The sequence below is a fragment of the Nycticebus coucang genome, chromosome 13, assembly GCF_027406575.1.
Source record: "Nycticebus coucang isolate mNycCou1 chromosome 13, mNycCou1.pri, whole genome shotgun sequence".
Lineage (NCBI taxonomy): Eukaryota > Metazoa > Chordata > Mammalia > Primates > Lorisidae > Nycticebus > Nycticebus coucang.
In genome coordinates, this window is record NC_069792.1 from 74,542,221 (window position 1) to 74,558,346 (window position 16,126).

General features: G+C 36.8%; 1 protein-coding gene across 3 annotated transcripts in view; it reads right to left on the minus strand.

The window, feature by feature from the left end:
- The window catches only part of CSMD3 (CUB and Sushi multiple domains 3), a 1,164,849-nt gene that overhangs the window by 190,253 nt on the left and 958,470 nt on the right, over nucleotides 1–16,126 (minus strand). The gene's annotated exons all lie outside the window — the stretch shown is intronic.

Sequence of the window (16,126 nt, forward strand, 5' to 3'; positions counted from 1 at the left end):
TTTGCACTCACTATATGTTTATACAATGAACGTGGAAACTCCAATCTTGTACAAACAGTAGAATCCGAAATGCTGAGATGATGTTTTCACTCTTTTTGCGTAATCACAATACCTTGCAATCATTTAAAATACCAGGTTAAAAAATATTGTGTCAGCATGTCTCTCCTTTTTCATTTTGTTTTCTGTCATAAACGATCAATATTGTTTAAGCAATTATCCATCATATCTGATAGAACTTCCTTAAATATAAATTGAGTTACCATGAGTTGCTTTGAAAGGATAATGAAAATGAGGATATTTAGTTCAGTTCACTTGAGATTGATGGCTTCCTGTCTTTAAGAAGGCAGTGCAGAATGCTGGAAGTCAAATAAAAACAAGCTGGCTGTCTCAAAGCTCATCTTCCTCTCCCAAACCTCTTCCCAACGTGAGGAAAGATGTCTGCCTAGTCACCTAATCCATCCAGCGATATTCATGCTGGACTATTCTCTGTCTAGCTAGGCTGTGAGGTACACAGCCTGCCCTATGGATCTTACTCCCAGAATAATGGAAGCATCCAAGCCATTAATTTCTATCTTCTAAAGCTGTTTTAATTCTAACCTACCATTTTCTCTCCATTCCCATCATTATATCCTCAATTCAGGCCCACATCATCTCTGGCCTTCTATGTGAAGTCTCCATGTATAAATCTGGTGCAACACAATTTATTCTCCATGTTTTTATGGAAGTGATTAACCTAAAATGCAAATCTGATCGTGTCACTTCCCTATATAGGACTGATTTCCTGTGGAATTGAGCAGATGTACTGCATAAATGGTTTGATATTTTCATTTTCTTTCTCCCCCCCAATTATTTCTCTGGCTTTTAAAATGTTCTAATGCTTATTTAGAACCCTAGCACTACCACCACAACTACTATTAAGAAAAGCTTGCAGGTGTACTTTTCAATTTTCTGAGGTGAACTCCAGATTATTAAATGATCTTAGTATTTTATTAATGCTCATTAAACAAGAATAACTGCTTTGCAATTGTTAAAATCCAGATTTGTAATTTAATTCAGTAACTTGGAGTTACTAAAAGCCAAGGTTAAAACAGGCTTAAAAATTTAAGTGCACACAATATTATTTCAAAAGAGACATATATTCTTAAACAGAGAAAACAGTTTCATCATAGAAGGTTAAAAACTTGAATATACTGAGAAACCAAATGGAGATTTGCTTTTAGGAACAAAAGAGGGAAAAGAACAAGAAAACCTCAAATTTAGAGCCAGATTAGAAGTGAGGTTGATGTACAATTGTTCAAAAAAATATTAATTGAGCGGCGATAACATGAATGACTATGAATGAATGAATATTCTTGGAGCAGAGGATACACAGCTCCAATCCTCAAAGATCTCACAGGCTAGTTGAAGGAACTGGTGCATTGCATATACCTGTTACAACCCTGTGTGTTAAATTTAGCAGCAGAAATTCTTTCCTTACTTAGAGTTCTGTTCCTGCTACTCCTTGCTTAGAATGTCTTCCCACTTCCCCTCTTCAGGTCTGACATCTACTACTTGCCAGCAGAGAACAAGGCTCATCTCCTACAAGGATCTTCTCTGAGTCCCCATCATTCAACCCCACACATTCTTTTTCAAATCATAGCTGTGCACATTAATGCATTTATGGGGTACAACTTGCTCTCCCAGGCATTAATACTGGCAATACCCATTCTGATACGTGTATGTTGTCTTTGGCTCTTTTTTAAAACATTTCAAAATGTAAACAATTATTTTTATACTGACATAAAATTATACACATTTATTATATACAATATGAAGCTCTGAAGTATATATGCATTGTAGAATGACTACTCTAGCTAATGAACATATGACCTCACATAGTTGTCTTTTTTGTGATGAGAACATTTTACGTACACTCTCGCATCATTTTTCAATACTACAATGTATTGGTAACTAGAGTCACCATAGTGTATGATAGATCTCTTGAACATATTCCTCTTATTTAACTGTAATTTCCTATCCTTTGACCAGTATCTCCTGGCCTTCCTGCCTTCTGGTAAGAATCATTCTACTTGCTTCTTCTATGAGAACCACTTTTTTTCACATAATTGTGAAACACATTATTTCTGTTTGTTGTTGTTGTTGTTTTCTGTTATAAATATAGCTGCTATGAACAGTTTGTCTACAGGTTTTGCGTGGATATAACATTTTCACTTCTTTGCAATAATACCCAGGGATGCACTTGCTGTGTCATGTCACAAGACTATGCGTAAAAGAACTAGCAACAACAAATCCCTGCCACACTGTCTCCCAGAGCGCCTGGATGATTTTACATTCTGACCACCAACGTATGAGGAGACCAGCTATTTTAGATTCCACATAGGAGTGAGATCATATGGTATTTTTCATTCTGTGCTTGGATTACTTCACTTAACATAATGTTCTCCACTTTCACTGCAATTCTAATTTCAAGGTGACGTGTGATGACAGGCACCCTGTGTCTCATGCTGCACGTGGCGCTAGAGATACAAGTATAAAAAAGAAAGGGACAGTTCTAGGTCTCATGGAACCCACAGAAGCATAAAAAGACAGTTATTACACATTGAAACATAGGTTTATAAGATTAGTATTGTGCATCTGGCAGATGAGAGGACAACATACAGCTGTTCCCAACAACATATATTTTTTTTTTTTTTGGTAGAGACAGAGTCTCACTTTATGGCCCTCGGTAGAGTGCCGTGGCCTCACACAGCTCACGGCAACCTCCAGCTCCTGGGCTTAAGCGATTCTCTTGCCTCAGCCTCCCGAGTAGCTGGGACTACAGGCGCCCGCCACAACGCCTGGCTATTTTTTGGTTGCAGTTTGGCCGGGACGGGGTTTGAACCCGCCACCCTCGGTATATGGGGCCGGCGCCTTACTGACTGAGCCACAGGTGCCACCCCCTAACAACATTTTATTATTACTATTAAGAGTATGAAAAGCTTTAAGAATGGCTTCATGTGGCTCCTCCCACATAGATTTCATTTTAGGCAGAGAGTTTCAAAAGAAATTGGAGTCAATCACTACAACTGTGAAAGGTTTAACCTACAGAGAACTTCACTTTATTCATGCATAGGCAATCAATAATTCAAAATATTTATGAACAAAATTTTCAAAGCAACAAACTCATTTATGAATATGAGAATGTATAAGCTCTGATACACAGGTCACCAGGGACATTTTCTTGTTTTTATAAAGAAATCAACTTTTAAAAAATTACCAATGATTTCTCAATAAACAACATTCAATGAGAAGCCACTATCCTGTGAAGCTTTTGAATATAAAATGAAATTAGAGGTGAAAATTTCTGTACTTCAGCAACAGGAGTGATTTAAAAAAAGTGCTTCCATGTATCTGTAATTTTTTTACATAAAATCTTCTTACCCTTTAGAATGACTTTTAGTTTTGTCCTACACATCAGAGACAAGGTGTAGAGGATGCCGCAGAGAGCCAAATGACCTCTGAGAAAGATGATTTGCAGCTTGTGGTGGGGGAGGGCGGACCCTCTGGCAAGTCACCAGCAGGTGTTTGTTGTGCAGAAAGAGCCCCAGCCATAGCAATCCTTAAGCACTCAGTCATTGTCTAATACTCCCCTCACCTTCCATATACCATCTCAATAAAAGGGTACTGCATAGGTTGTTGTGGTTACCCTGCATTCAAGGTTAGACCGCCTCCTGCAAGCTTGTACTTCTAATCTGCGACAGGCTTGGTTCCTTCCTGCGGCGACCAAGACCAGGGCCTTAATGGTCGCGAAAACAAGGAGAGCAAGCATAAATTACTGAATGAAAATATTTGTTCTATATCGAAGTATATACTATATATCAAGTCAGGAGCTTTTATTTATTTATTTGAGACAGAATCTCACTATGTCGCCTTCCGTATAGTGTCATGGCATCATAGCTCAAAGCAACTTCGAACTCTTGGGCTTAAAAAAGTGATTCTCTTGCCTCAGCCTCTGAAGCAGCTGTGACTACAGGCACCCGCCACGATGCCCGGCTATTTTTTTATTGTGTTTGTCATTATTGTTTAGTAGGCCCTCGCAGGGTTCGAACCTGCCAGCCCCAGTGTATATGGGTGTATGTGGCCAGCACCATAACCACTGAGCTACAGGCACCAAGTCTGCAGCTTTTAAAATCAATTTTCTAACTCTGATTCTCTATTTTCCCCAAGATTACATTCTTCTCCAAAGAAACTGAGAATCAGCCATAAAGTGACTTAACATCAGAGTGATAGAAGGCAGATCAAGTATGAAAAGAAGATAGCTGTCCTCACCCTGGAGTCCTTCTCAATAACTCTTCCCACCCTTCCCAAGATAGATACTTCTCCCGCGTGAGAAAATGTTACATGATATAAATTCACTCATTCATGTAATCAATTATATTAATCACTATCTGTACTAAGCACTGAGGGCAGCTGTGGGGTTCATCAGCTTGCTAATAATTAGTTGCCTTTTCAAATCAATATTCTTTAATCGCTGACTGGGATCAGAAAAAAACTGATTTTTCAATAATAAAAGTTATATACTTTTTAATGTTCAAAATATGAGGTTTATATATGAACATGAATTTATAAAAGAGCATTTATGAACCACATGATAAATATGTTAGAAAACATAGTAAACTGGTCACATAAATCACTTGGTAAACAAGCCTAGGTAAGTTTCAGAATTTCAATTGATGGCAACTGCTGATTTTGGATGCTTCTCAGTTCACTGGTCTAGAGATTGATGCAACTTATAGCCTACATTAGCTTGTGCCGTGTGTGTGTGTGTGTGCGTGTGTGCGTGTGCGTGTGTCTTTGCTTTCACTTGAGGAAATCAGGGATTCTAGATGGGGTTCAATTTTTATTTATGTGGCTCATTGCTCTGGCCAGTGTCTTACATTTTGCAGCCCCAAAGTCAGGCTCTGAAGATAATCTAAGTATTATTATCATCAAGTCAGTCCCCACCCTCACAACTTTTGTTAGCTTAATAAATTTCATTAAACTACAGTCCATTGATAAATAATCGAAAGAAATAAAACTAAAAGAAGCCTGCACCACCTCTAGATATCACACATTTGATGACTTCATTTAGTTTCATTGTTTTAGAAAGTTCATCTATAGAGCAGATTCTGTTACTACACAGAAAAATTAATTGTTAACCTTTGAAAAATCAGTAATACTTGTTATATTTTATTTTTGTTCAAGCTGACTGGCAATATACAGGAGCATCGATAACTTCTTACAGAATAAGGATAGGAAAGTTTCTCACTGGGTATTTTACGCACAAAGTAGGTAATACACTAAAAGCTGCAGATTACTAGTAATGACTTAGAGAAAAGGGCAGTAAGAAAATGAATGGTGATGAGATATGGCATGTGTCTACTGTTTAATTTCTTTAGAGAAGCAGAGCTTGAGCAACAGAGAAATGATGGATGAATTCTGTAGATTGCACTGTTCAATAAATATCGGAAGGCCACCTTGAGTTGGGAAATCTACTCTCTCTGTGAAGTGAAATTTTTTTTGAGCTGACCCATGCTTGTCACCTTGAGTGTGAAACTTGCTATGCTTTATAGCTACACATTCCTTTTCAGGGATTGACTGGCCATGTGGCAAGGAATTCATGATGTTCTGCCTGTTGAATTATATTCACAAGTATGAAAATAGAAAAAAGGACAGGCAGGGCAGTTTACCCTTTCTATACTGTTTTCCCTATCCTGTGCCCAGCTTTAAAAACTCCTTTCTCCTTTCTCTTAAAGGATTACCTCTTGAGCTCAATCCTAACCTTTGTTTTTTTTTTTTTTTTTTTTGTAGAGACAGAGTCTCACTTTATGGCCCTCGGTAGAGTGCCATGGCCTCACACAGCTCACAGCAACCTCCAACTCCTGGGCTTAAGCGATTCTCTTGCCTCAGCCTCCCGAGTAGCTGGGACTACAGGCGCCTGCCACAACGCCCGGCTATTTTTTGGTTGCAGTTTGGCCGGGGCTGGGTTTGAACCCGCCACCCTCGGTATATGGGGCCGGCGCCTTACCGACTGAGCCACAGGCGCCGCCCTCAATCCTAACCTTTGAAACTTTGAAAGTTCTTACTTTCCTTTCACCGTTCCAGCTTTGCCTCCCTTTCTCCCATCTTCTTATTCTGCATCTCACAACCCCACCGAGTTGTTGGAAAACTCTGAGAGGAGGGAAGAGGGTGCAAAGCTACAACAGAAAGCGAAGGAGGAGGTAAGGCTAAGAACACTCACGTCTTAATAAACATTTTCCTCTCACACAGGAGTTGGAGACACATGACTATGTATTTTGTTATCAAGTTTTACTATGCACTCAAGGTTGCAGGAAAGCATTTTCAAGCTGAAAGTCAAAATCCTTTAATACAGTGGTTCTCAACCTTCCTAATTCCATGACCCTTTAATACAGTTCCTCGTATTGTGGTGACCCCCAACCATAATATTATTTTCGTTGCTACTTCATAACTTCATTTAATTTTGCTACTGCTATGAATCATACTGTAAATATCTGATATGTAGGATGTACTTTCGTTGTTACAAAGGGGTCGCGACCCCCAGGTTGAGAACCGCTGCAATTTAACAGGTCATAGCATCAATTTATTGGATAAGGATAAGCATTACATGTTTAATGAATTAGGAGGAGAAGAAATGACAACTCAGAAAGAAAAGGAAAGTGTGAATGAACTGAGTTAAGAAGCAAAACATATTTCTTAATGTGGGCCTAGAACAGTTTGAATCTTTATAATGATATCAGGTGCTAAACTATTATTTTCTATGCATAGACAAAAACTTAATCCTGTTGAATGTTTATGTCAACTTTTTGTTGAAACTGTTAGCAGAAATCAAATTACTTTTTTTTTTTTTTGAGACAGAGTCTTCCTCTGTTGCCCTGGCTGGAATGTTGTGGCATCATCAAAGCTCACTACAGCCCTGGGCTCAATCAATTCTCTTGCCTCAGCCTCCCGAGCAGCTGGGACTACACATGTACACCATCAGGCAGGGCTAATTTAAAAACAATTTTTTTTTTTTTTTCAGTAGTGATGGGATCTTGCTGTTTGCCATGCTAGTCTTCAATGCCTGGGCCCAAGCGATCTTCCTGCCTCGGCCTCCCAAAATTCTGAGATTACAGGGATGAACCCCCCACGCCTGGCTCTGATTAGAATTTGGCATGAATTACAGGGACAGTAAAATAGCCATGACCCCAATTAAATTCTTATTCCAAAAAGACAGGCTGCTCTGTTTTTAAAGAAGCTTGTGTGAGAGCAATACTATCATTATTTATTTAGAAATAAATGTAGAGGTAAACTCATATTCTTGGCAGATAAAATAACTCACAATTGTAGGCAGCTACTTCTCAAGGGCAGAAATGATCCACAGCAGGGAAGAAAAAAGAATGTTCTTTTTATGTTTGTACCAGCCATGTGGAGCAGAATATAAGTTCTCATAAGAAGAGATGTCTATGGATATATTTATTTCTAATCACCTCATCACCTTAAGAACCTACATGAATAATAAACATAATTTTTTGCTTCACAAATCACTGCAAAAGACTTTTTAATCATGCTAATAGTTATTAACTTTTATACTTAGTTAAAAAGAAGTTAGCAACCCTTCTATTTTAGTGGCAAATTCTTTTTGTCAAGATCAATTATTTCTCTCATTTATTGTATGAATCTCTATTATGGTTATTGTATTGAATTTACTTGCAAAATTCCATTCCTGTTTGCCTGTGGTGTAATAGGTGTTTTGTTTCATCAGTGGGGTATACGGAATCAAGCTGTCAAGGAACTGGATGGGCTTGCACGTACACTAGCTCCAGAGTACTTTCATTTGACTCCAAAACAAACTTCACCTATGCCCTAGCACACTGCAGAAGGTGTTCCAGGCACTATAAAGTACCTAGTAAAATCTAGTAGATTTGAGTTACAAACTCAACCCTAAGACTCACTAACAAAATAACTTTGTACAGTTAATAAAGTGAGCCTACTTCGTTCTGTTGATATAAAGATGGAATATGATAATAATGTGGACTCTTAGCACAACGCCTGGCGTATGATCACAGTTACATTCATTTTTATACAGTTTATGTGGTAGAATAGGAATTTAATGCCAGGCTGGTTCTTTGACAACTTCCAGTTGACTATATTAATTTATTATCATCTCCTTTGTTGTTGGAGGATATTTTGAATCATTTTCCTTTTACTCCCCTCCACATGGCTACTGGCGTTTTCTTTCTCTTTTATGGACTCTTTCGTACTTACAATCTATGCCACATAATTCTGTCTAAAATGCTATATTATTATTATTTCTATATTTATTTTCCTTTTCCCCAGAATGAGACTGTAAAGTCCTATTCCCCAGAAGATAAATTCTTTTTGTAGTCATAAATTTGCTGGGAAGTTAAAGAATCCCCTCCCTTGCACAGATCCCTTCTAAAACATTAGTGGGAATGAGCAATGCATTTACAGTGATACACGGTTTTATTAAATTTGCAAAAGAAATGCTTTTTTTGTATTCTGTTTCGTAAAAAGCACTCTTCAGTATAATAAGCTTTAGGCCATGTGAAACCTGTATCCATTGTCACCTCTGGGTATTAACTCAATGCAAGAACTCACCTACCTGTAAAGTTGCCTCCAACTTGAAAAACATTTACCTTCTAAATGTCTTTAAAGTAAATTCAGTGATTACTTCACCCAATTAGGTCTTCAACCCACAGCCTATCTCTACTGATCACAAACTTTCAGCAAACAGGGACATAAATTGTTGTATCTATTCTTAAGCATGTGGAGTGGCTGCTCTCAGAGCTGGCAATCAAACGGCACTTAGATTACCCAGAAATAAAAAAAACAGGGACACTGAGGACTGTCACCTTTGGGACAATGTTTCTGATATAAGCATAGATTTGATTCAGGAAAAATAATACAGAAAGCCTGAAAAAGCAGTTGTTTTTCTTTAAAACAGAGTATCTTTCTGTGGGGGGATAGCATGAAAACTTCAAGATGCCAATTGTAATAACAATAAAGACAATAATAATCAAAAACAATGACAATAAGATTAAGGCTAAAAGCTTTATAAACATTTCTGAACTCTAAAGAAGTCTGGGACACAGGTCTTAGCATTCTGGTTTCATATATAAAATAATAAATAGAATTAAGTAATTTGCACCTGATCATACAACTAGTAAAGGGCAAGCTGGTACTGGAACCTAACTGGACCTCTAACCATGACGTAATACAGTATACTGTGTATACCAAAACTGAAAATCTTGGCTTTGTGGGGTAGAAAAGTAGTTTGAAAACTTGTTTATTCATCACGAGCTCATTTCCAAGGTCAAATTGCTCAGGTGCATTTCAGTGAAGTCAGATCCAGGCTCTGGAAACTAATAAACCCTGGGTGTATGATGCAATAACTTAAAATATTTTTTGTTAAGTAATCATTTTTCACAGCAGTTAGTAGAATGCTTACTAAGACAAAACAATAGACAGGGCACATTTTTTAACTTGGATACTTTCAAGATAACTTAAAAAATGATTTATGAGTTAGATTTCAAAATTGCATCTGATATACTATATGCTGAAAACAATGTAGATTTTTCCTCTCTATTATTTTTTCATTGTGTTGTCACTGTTAATTGGTGGATATATTATTATATCTTGAATATCAGACACTCTTCAAGTATTTTACTATTTTTTGATATTTATGAGCATAATGCATTTACTATGGGTATAAAATGAAGAAAATCATTTAATTCAATTAAATCTAAAAATCATTTGTGCCAGTGCCCTAAATACCAAGAGATTAAGATGAATCAAGACATGATACATTTCTTTAAGTTGTTTCCAGTCCAGTGCAAAGGTTGCTAAATTAAGTGTATATGAGAATTCTTTGGATGATTTTAAAATTTGGGAGAAGCTACCCTTAGGAAATCTTAGTTATAAGAAGAAGCTAAGAAAACCATATTTGAAAAAAGCACTTCACTGACTATTAAATGGCTGATTATTATCTTAAAAACTTTAATGGAAAAGACAAACAGGAGTACAAGTAATTATAAATATATATATTAAAATAAGTATAATGATATGGGCACTTGGGTTGCTTCCATGTCTTGGCCATTGTGAACTGAACTGCAATAAACAGTCTAGTGCAAATTTCCTTGTAATAAAGTGAGTTTTTTTTTTTTTTTCTTTTGGGTAGTTACCTAGTAATGGAATTGCAGGATCAAGGGGAAGGTCTACATTTTTAGGTCTTTGAGGATGCTCCCATCATCCCATGAATGGGTTCATAAACTGTGGTACATATATACCATGGATTACTATTCAGCCATAAAAAGATGGAGACTTTACATCTTTTGTATTTACTTGGAATGGAATTGAAGCACATTCTTCTTAGCAATGTATCACAAGAATGGAAAAGAAAGAATCCAATGTACTCAACACTAGTATAAAACCAACAGAAAAATAACTACACTCCAAACAGACAAAAACACAAGTCTATTCTAGTGGTAAGGAGTAGGGAAAGTGAAGACGGGAGGAAGAAAGGAAATCGGTGAGCTCTCACCTAATGTGCACAATGTAAGGGTGTACTACACACCCCCAGATGAAGGGCTCAACTATAACTTGAACTTTGCCTTAGAAACACAAACAATATGACCTAATCATTTGTACCCTCATACTGATATGAAATTAAAAAATATATATATAATGAAGTCATGAGATATTAATTCTTCTCAGAGCCTTTTTTTAATTAAAAAAAAAATCATACAGTCATTCCCTATCAACAAAAAGAATTATTAGGCTGGCACCTGTGGCTCAAAGGAGTAGGGCTCTGGTCCCATATGCTGGAGGTGGCAGGTTCAAACCTAGCCCTGGCCAAAAACTGCAAAATCAAATAAATAAATAAATAAATAAATAAAAGAATTATTAGGACAAAGACATGAGTATATAGAAAAAGTACTCCTTCTTTTATCTTTTACTATGTGGATATAAATAATTTTAAACCATAAAATTATTTATAGTATTATATATGACATCCTATACTTCTGAATATAATAAATGGTTTTCAGTTATGGAATTAGTTTCTCTGCTTTAAAAAAATTCTAAAAAAAAGTTAGATTTTATTGTACATACATGAGTACATTTCCCCCCTACCTATATTGTTATTCAATAATAATTGTTGCTCCTAGGTTCTATGTGAATGTTTTACGTTAGTGTAGTAGGAGGGTACTGAAACCTTGACATTTTGAATATGTTAGTGAAAATGAAATCAGTATTCCAGTAAAATTAAACGTGTTACAAATCCACACAATGCACAGGCATATGGCATTTGAACGGATGTGAATGTGATTGTGAGAAGTCAGTGTGGATGCTCGGTGGGAAATCTCCATGCTTTTGTGTCTACTCTTCATCCAATGCGGACTTTACACCTGGCTGAATGGCAAGCTCTTATTTGAGCACAGCTAGAGACTGATTAAGTTTGGTTCTGACTACACCCTAATGAAATTCACTGGATTTACATAAGATTTAGTACCAGAACCAGCAGGGACATGAAGAGTTATATAAGCATTTTAATGCAGAAGAAGAATAGCTTTTGGAGTAAAATCAACAGTTGAAAGCAGTTGATGCATTATTACATATAATTATCTCTAACATGTTCTAGGTATTTCTGTTGATTTATTATTATTTCCAACAAGCAAACACATTCTGCTATATTTCATTACTTTCAAACACCACATAAAGAATAAAAGTAAAACAGTAGTTTGGTGTATACTTATTTGATAAAGAGTTTACCAAGGATCTGACTATGCTCTTTCAGAAGAACAAATTGTAAACACCTCCAATTAGTATCGTCTTTGCACACAGCCTTGACATGATGAAGTATGTATTCAATCCAACAGATGAGTTAAAGGATCCCTGGATTCAAAAATAAATGCATCATAAAACGTGGGCATCCCATATGATCACATTTTCCTCTTTTTGGAAACATTTTTTGGGGATTATCTATATACCAAAAAAGATATAAACTATAAGAACAATAGATTTGGATGTATAAAGCTTTCTCTGTAGAACAAATGCCTCCCCTTTTGGTTAAATTTCAGATTGTGTTTTTTTTTTTAATAGTTGTCCAAGTGGGTGACTCTCCAGAATTCTTAATGGTAATTCTTACAAATAAGTTACAATCACGATGAATACAGTAGCATCAATCAGGGCAAAATATTTAAAAAGTGAATGTTCCAGAATCATACAGCTACATAAAAGCCCAAGAGGGCTTCTCTACCTTTGACTACTCATACTTCAGTGATATTTCTCTCCTACTTTATTCTTAGTCCAGTCTATATATTACCTAGCACTGGAGGATATATTTTCATTTAAAGTTTTCTATTTGCTGTGCCTCATCAATTCCCACACCTACACTATTAACTATTGAAGGGCAGAGACAGAACCTTCCCTCAAAAACAATTCTTCATCACACTTAAACTCTCCAAATATGTCCAAGCAATTACCAGGATCAGAATGGTTATCTCTGGTATGTTTATTGGTTCAGGCCTTTTCATTCCATTCACACTGAAATTGCCATAGCATTTATAGTGATGTGAGAAGAGGGAAAGAGGGGAGAGAGAAAAAAGAAATAAATGCAAATAAAAATTGACCCATTTAAATTTAAGAACTTGAGACTAGCAGTTGCCATTTTAAGAAGCAAGTCTATGGTGAAAACAGCTGAAGTAGAATTTCCTGAAGATAATTTTGATTTCTGTTTATAAAATTTCACATGTGACAGAATGCTGACCATTCAGATTTCTGCTGCTTCACTAAGGTGGTATTTTCTTGAATTCACTTTCTCAGAAAGCGACCACTTCTCTATTTAAGTTATGAATTTATTGTCCCTGATATTTTCTAACATTGTGAATTTTTGGAATGGTCTGACCAGTATTATTTTCACCATTTTTTTTTTTTTTTTTTTGCTTTAAGACGATTTTGCTCTGTTGACCCAGCTAGAATTCAGCAGCAGCATCACAGCTCACTGAAGCCTCAAATTCCTGGGCTCTGAGGATCCTGCTACTTCAGCCTCTTGAGTAGGTAGGACTATAAGCAGATGTCACCATACCCAGATAATTTTTTTTTTTTGTATATAGAGATAAGGTCTTGGGCGATGTTGCTCAGTCTGGTTTCAAACTCCTGGTCTCAATGATCTTGCCATCTAAACCTCCCAAAGAGCTAGGATTGCAGGTATGAGATACCATATCTGGCCAGCATTTTATTAAAAAAAAAAAAAATATATATATATATATATAATTTCTCTGTTCTTGAATTTGCTATTTAAAATTCAAAGTAGTTGGATATAACAGAAAGAGTTAATTTTTTTTTTTTAAGGAGAAGGAGAAAAATAACTGGCTTTAAAAATAATTTTTTAATGAAAATCTATCAAATAGATTAAAGGGAATCTCTAACTTTCTGTAGACAATGTTAAATTGGCCAACAGATCCATGGATCCCATGTATTTATCTTGTTAGAGCTAGTATTAAACAGCACACTCATAAAAAGATAGAATTTTGCTGAATGAATCTAAAAATAATTATAACGCAGTATAGTAACTCTTAAATTCAGGCTATTTGTGGAAATCGCCTTTATATCACAATTCTAATGGATTTGTTAATAAAGTATCCTTCCTCAGAATTCAGCAGGCACTGAATTCAGCAGGCACTGAATTCTGAGAAAGGAGAAATAAGAATAGGTTCTAGTTCTGGTTCTTAGTCTCCGTCCTATACTCTGGTGAAATTCACAAGTTTTTGAAACTCCCTGCCAGTTTTCTCATGTGTAAAATTGTAATAACTGTACTCCCTTAGCATGCTTCATGGGCATTGGAATGATAAAATAAGATTCTGTACCTGTGAGCACCTTGAAAAATACAATACAGTGTAATATAATTTTCAAATGATAATTTCACTTTGGAGAACTGGAAAATTATCTTGATAATAACATAAGGATACATTATCTGTAAGAATATTCTTAGATAAACACTTGAGTATCATTTATGAAAGAATGCAATATAGTAGAAAAATTATAGGAGTTAGGGCCTTAATCATCATTATTACCAGCATTGTAACTTGAATTTACCTCCCAGCTCTGGCACTTAGTAAGCTGTAGGACCAGAAGCAAATTTCTTAGCAATCTAAGCTTTAATATCTCCATCTAAAAATTGCATGATTTTGATGCTTGTGTAACAAAGATGTTTTACTTTTACCTTTTTCCGCTTTCCCTTGTAGGTGAGACAACTAAGTGTCCCCATTATCTATCCTTCCCTTTGCTTTTTACTATTTAACAGGGGAAATGGTCAAAGAGAATCCATGTTGTGGATTCCTGTAGTCTAATATGTTTTTGTGACTCAGCACCCACCAACAAACATGAGCAGAAGTCTGTACTTCATCCTTAAAAAGAAATGATTTGGAATTAAGAGTAAGATGGCGGCTGAGTAACCGCTTCCTTGCAACTGGGCATGATGAGACCAGGGAGAGAAGACTCCGTGCATCTCATGGCTGGTGGGATCTGCCCAGAAACATTCCTTTGGGGACACAGGGAGTCAGTGAGAGACTTATGGACCCCATGAGGAGGACAAGAGCAGTGGAGAACTGGCAAGTGGTCGCATGTGTTCATTTGGTCTAATAATGCTGGCAACTGTAAGTAGGGAAAGGCCTTACCTGTGAGCTGTTTTTTTTTTTTTTTTTTTTAATGTGGCACTCACTTGAACTACCTTGGGACAATTTGGGTGAGAGTGCAGAGGACTTTAAGCATTGTCTAGGGCCCCAGACTGCACCACTGAGCCAGACTGAGCTAATAGTGTTCAGCTGTGGCCCGTGCAGTGGAACAGAGTGGGAGAACTGTCCCAGCAAGTTCTGCCCTCAGGGTCACAGAGCCAGGATTGGGCAGGAGACCTTGGGCGAGTAATCTAGTGACTGACCAACCTAAAGGCAAGAATGAGATGCCTTACATCCTTGGCCTTCAGGGGATAGAGTGAGACCGGTTTTGGCACACTGGGTAAGCGGACAGCCACTTCAGGAGTGATCCCAGTGACAAGTGCTTTCTGCTTAGCCAAGGTTAACAGTTTAAAGTGCTTCTGCTTAGCCAAGGTTAACAGTTTAAAGTGCCTTTTAAGCAGGCTGAGACGAGATTTAGGCTCTCCACCCTGTGGGGTTTGAGAATTCAGCAGAGGCCTCCAATATCCATCATGTATAGCTGTATCAGCATTGTGATTAACATTTCGTACCCCAGAAGATCACCTGTTGCCCAGACAATATTCAGCAAGATAAACATACTGCTTTTTTTCTTTTTTTTTAAATTCAACATTTTCCTCTTTTTTCTCTTTCTTTTCCTTCTTCATTTTTCTAGTTTAGATATAATTTTTCATTGTTGCCTTCTTTAACAATTAGAACTTCATTTTTGCTAGTGTTTCTACCCTTCTTATTTGGTTTTCCCCTCAATTTTATAGCGTAAAGTTTTCTGTTTGCTTGTTTTGGTTTGATTTATAGCATTTTTGCCTTTCCTCTCTACTTGGTGGAGGTGGGGTACTGTGTCCAAATAAGCTGGCAAAGATTTGCTGACCTCAAAGGAACCACCCAACCTGGCACTCTCAGAGGTTGGGGGGTTTTAAGGTTGGGTCAAGGTACCCTACTGTACACCTATATTACTCCTCGTCTCCCTCTTTCTGTGCCTCTCTTCTTTTTTGTCAATATTCCCTTTTACTCACCCCCTCTTCTTTCTTTTTTTTTTTTTTTTAATTTTTTTTTCCTTCTTGTTCTTCAATCTTCTCATTCTTCTGGTCCTGTACCAAAAGGACTCATTAAAACCCTATGTCAGAGGCATGGCAACTTAAAGAGCAAGAGGAAGTGAAAGGAAAATCAGGGCAAGGAAACAGGTAAAAGAAAACACTTGTGAGGAAGAATCAACAGAAAAATCCTGGCAACATGAAAAAACAGTCCAGAGCAACCCCCTCAAGGGACCATGAGGTAGCTATTGCAGAGGATTCCACCTATAAAAAAAAATGTTAGAAATTACAGAAAGGGAATTTAGAATACAGATGATGAAAACAATGAAGGAAATGATGGCAATAATG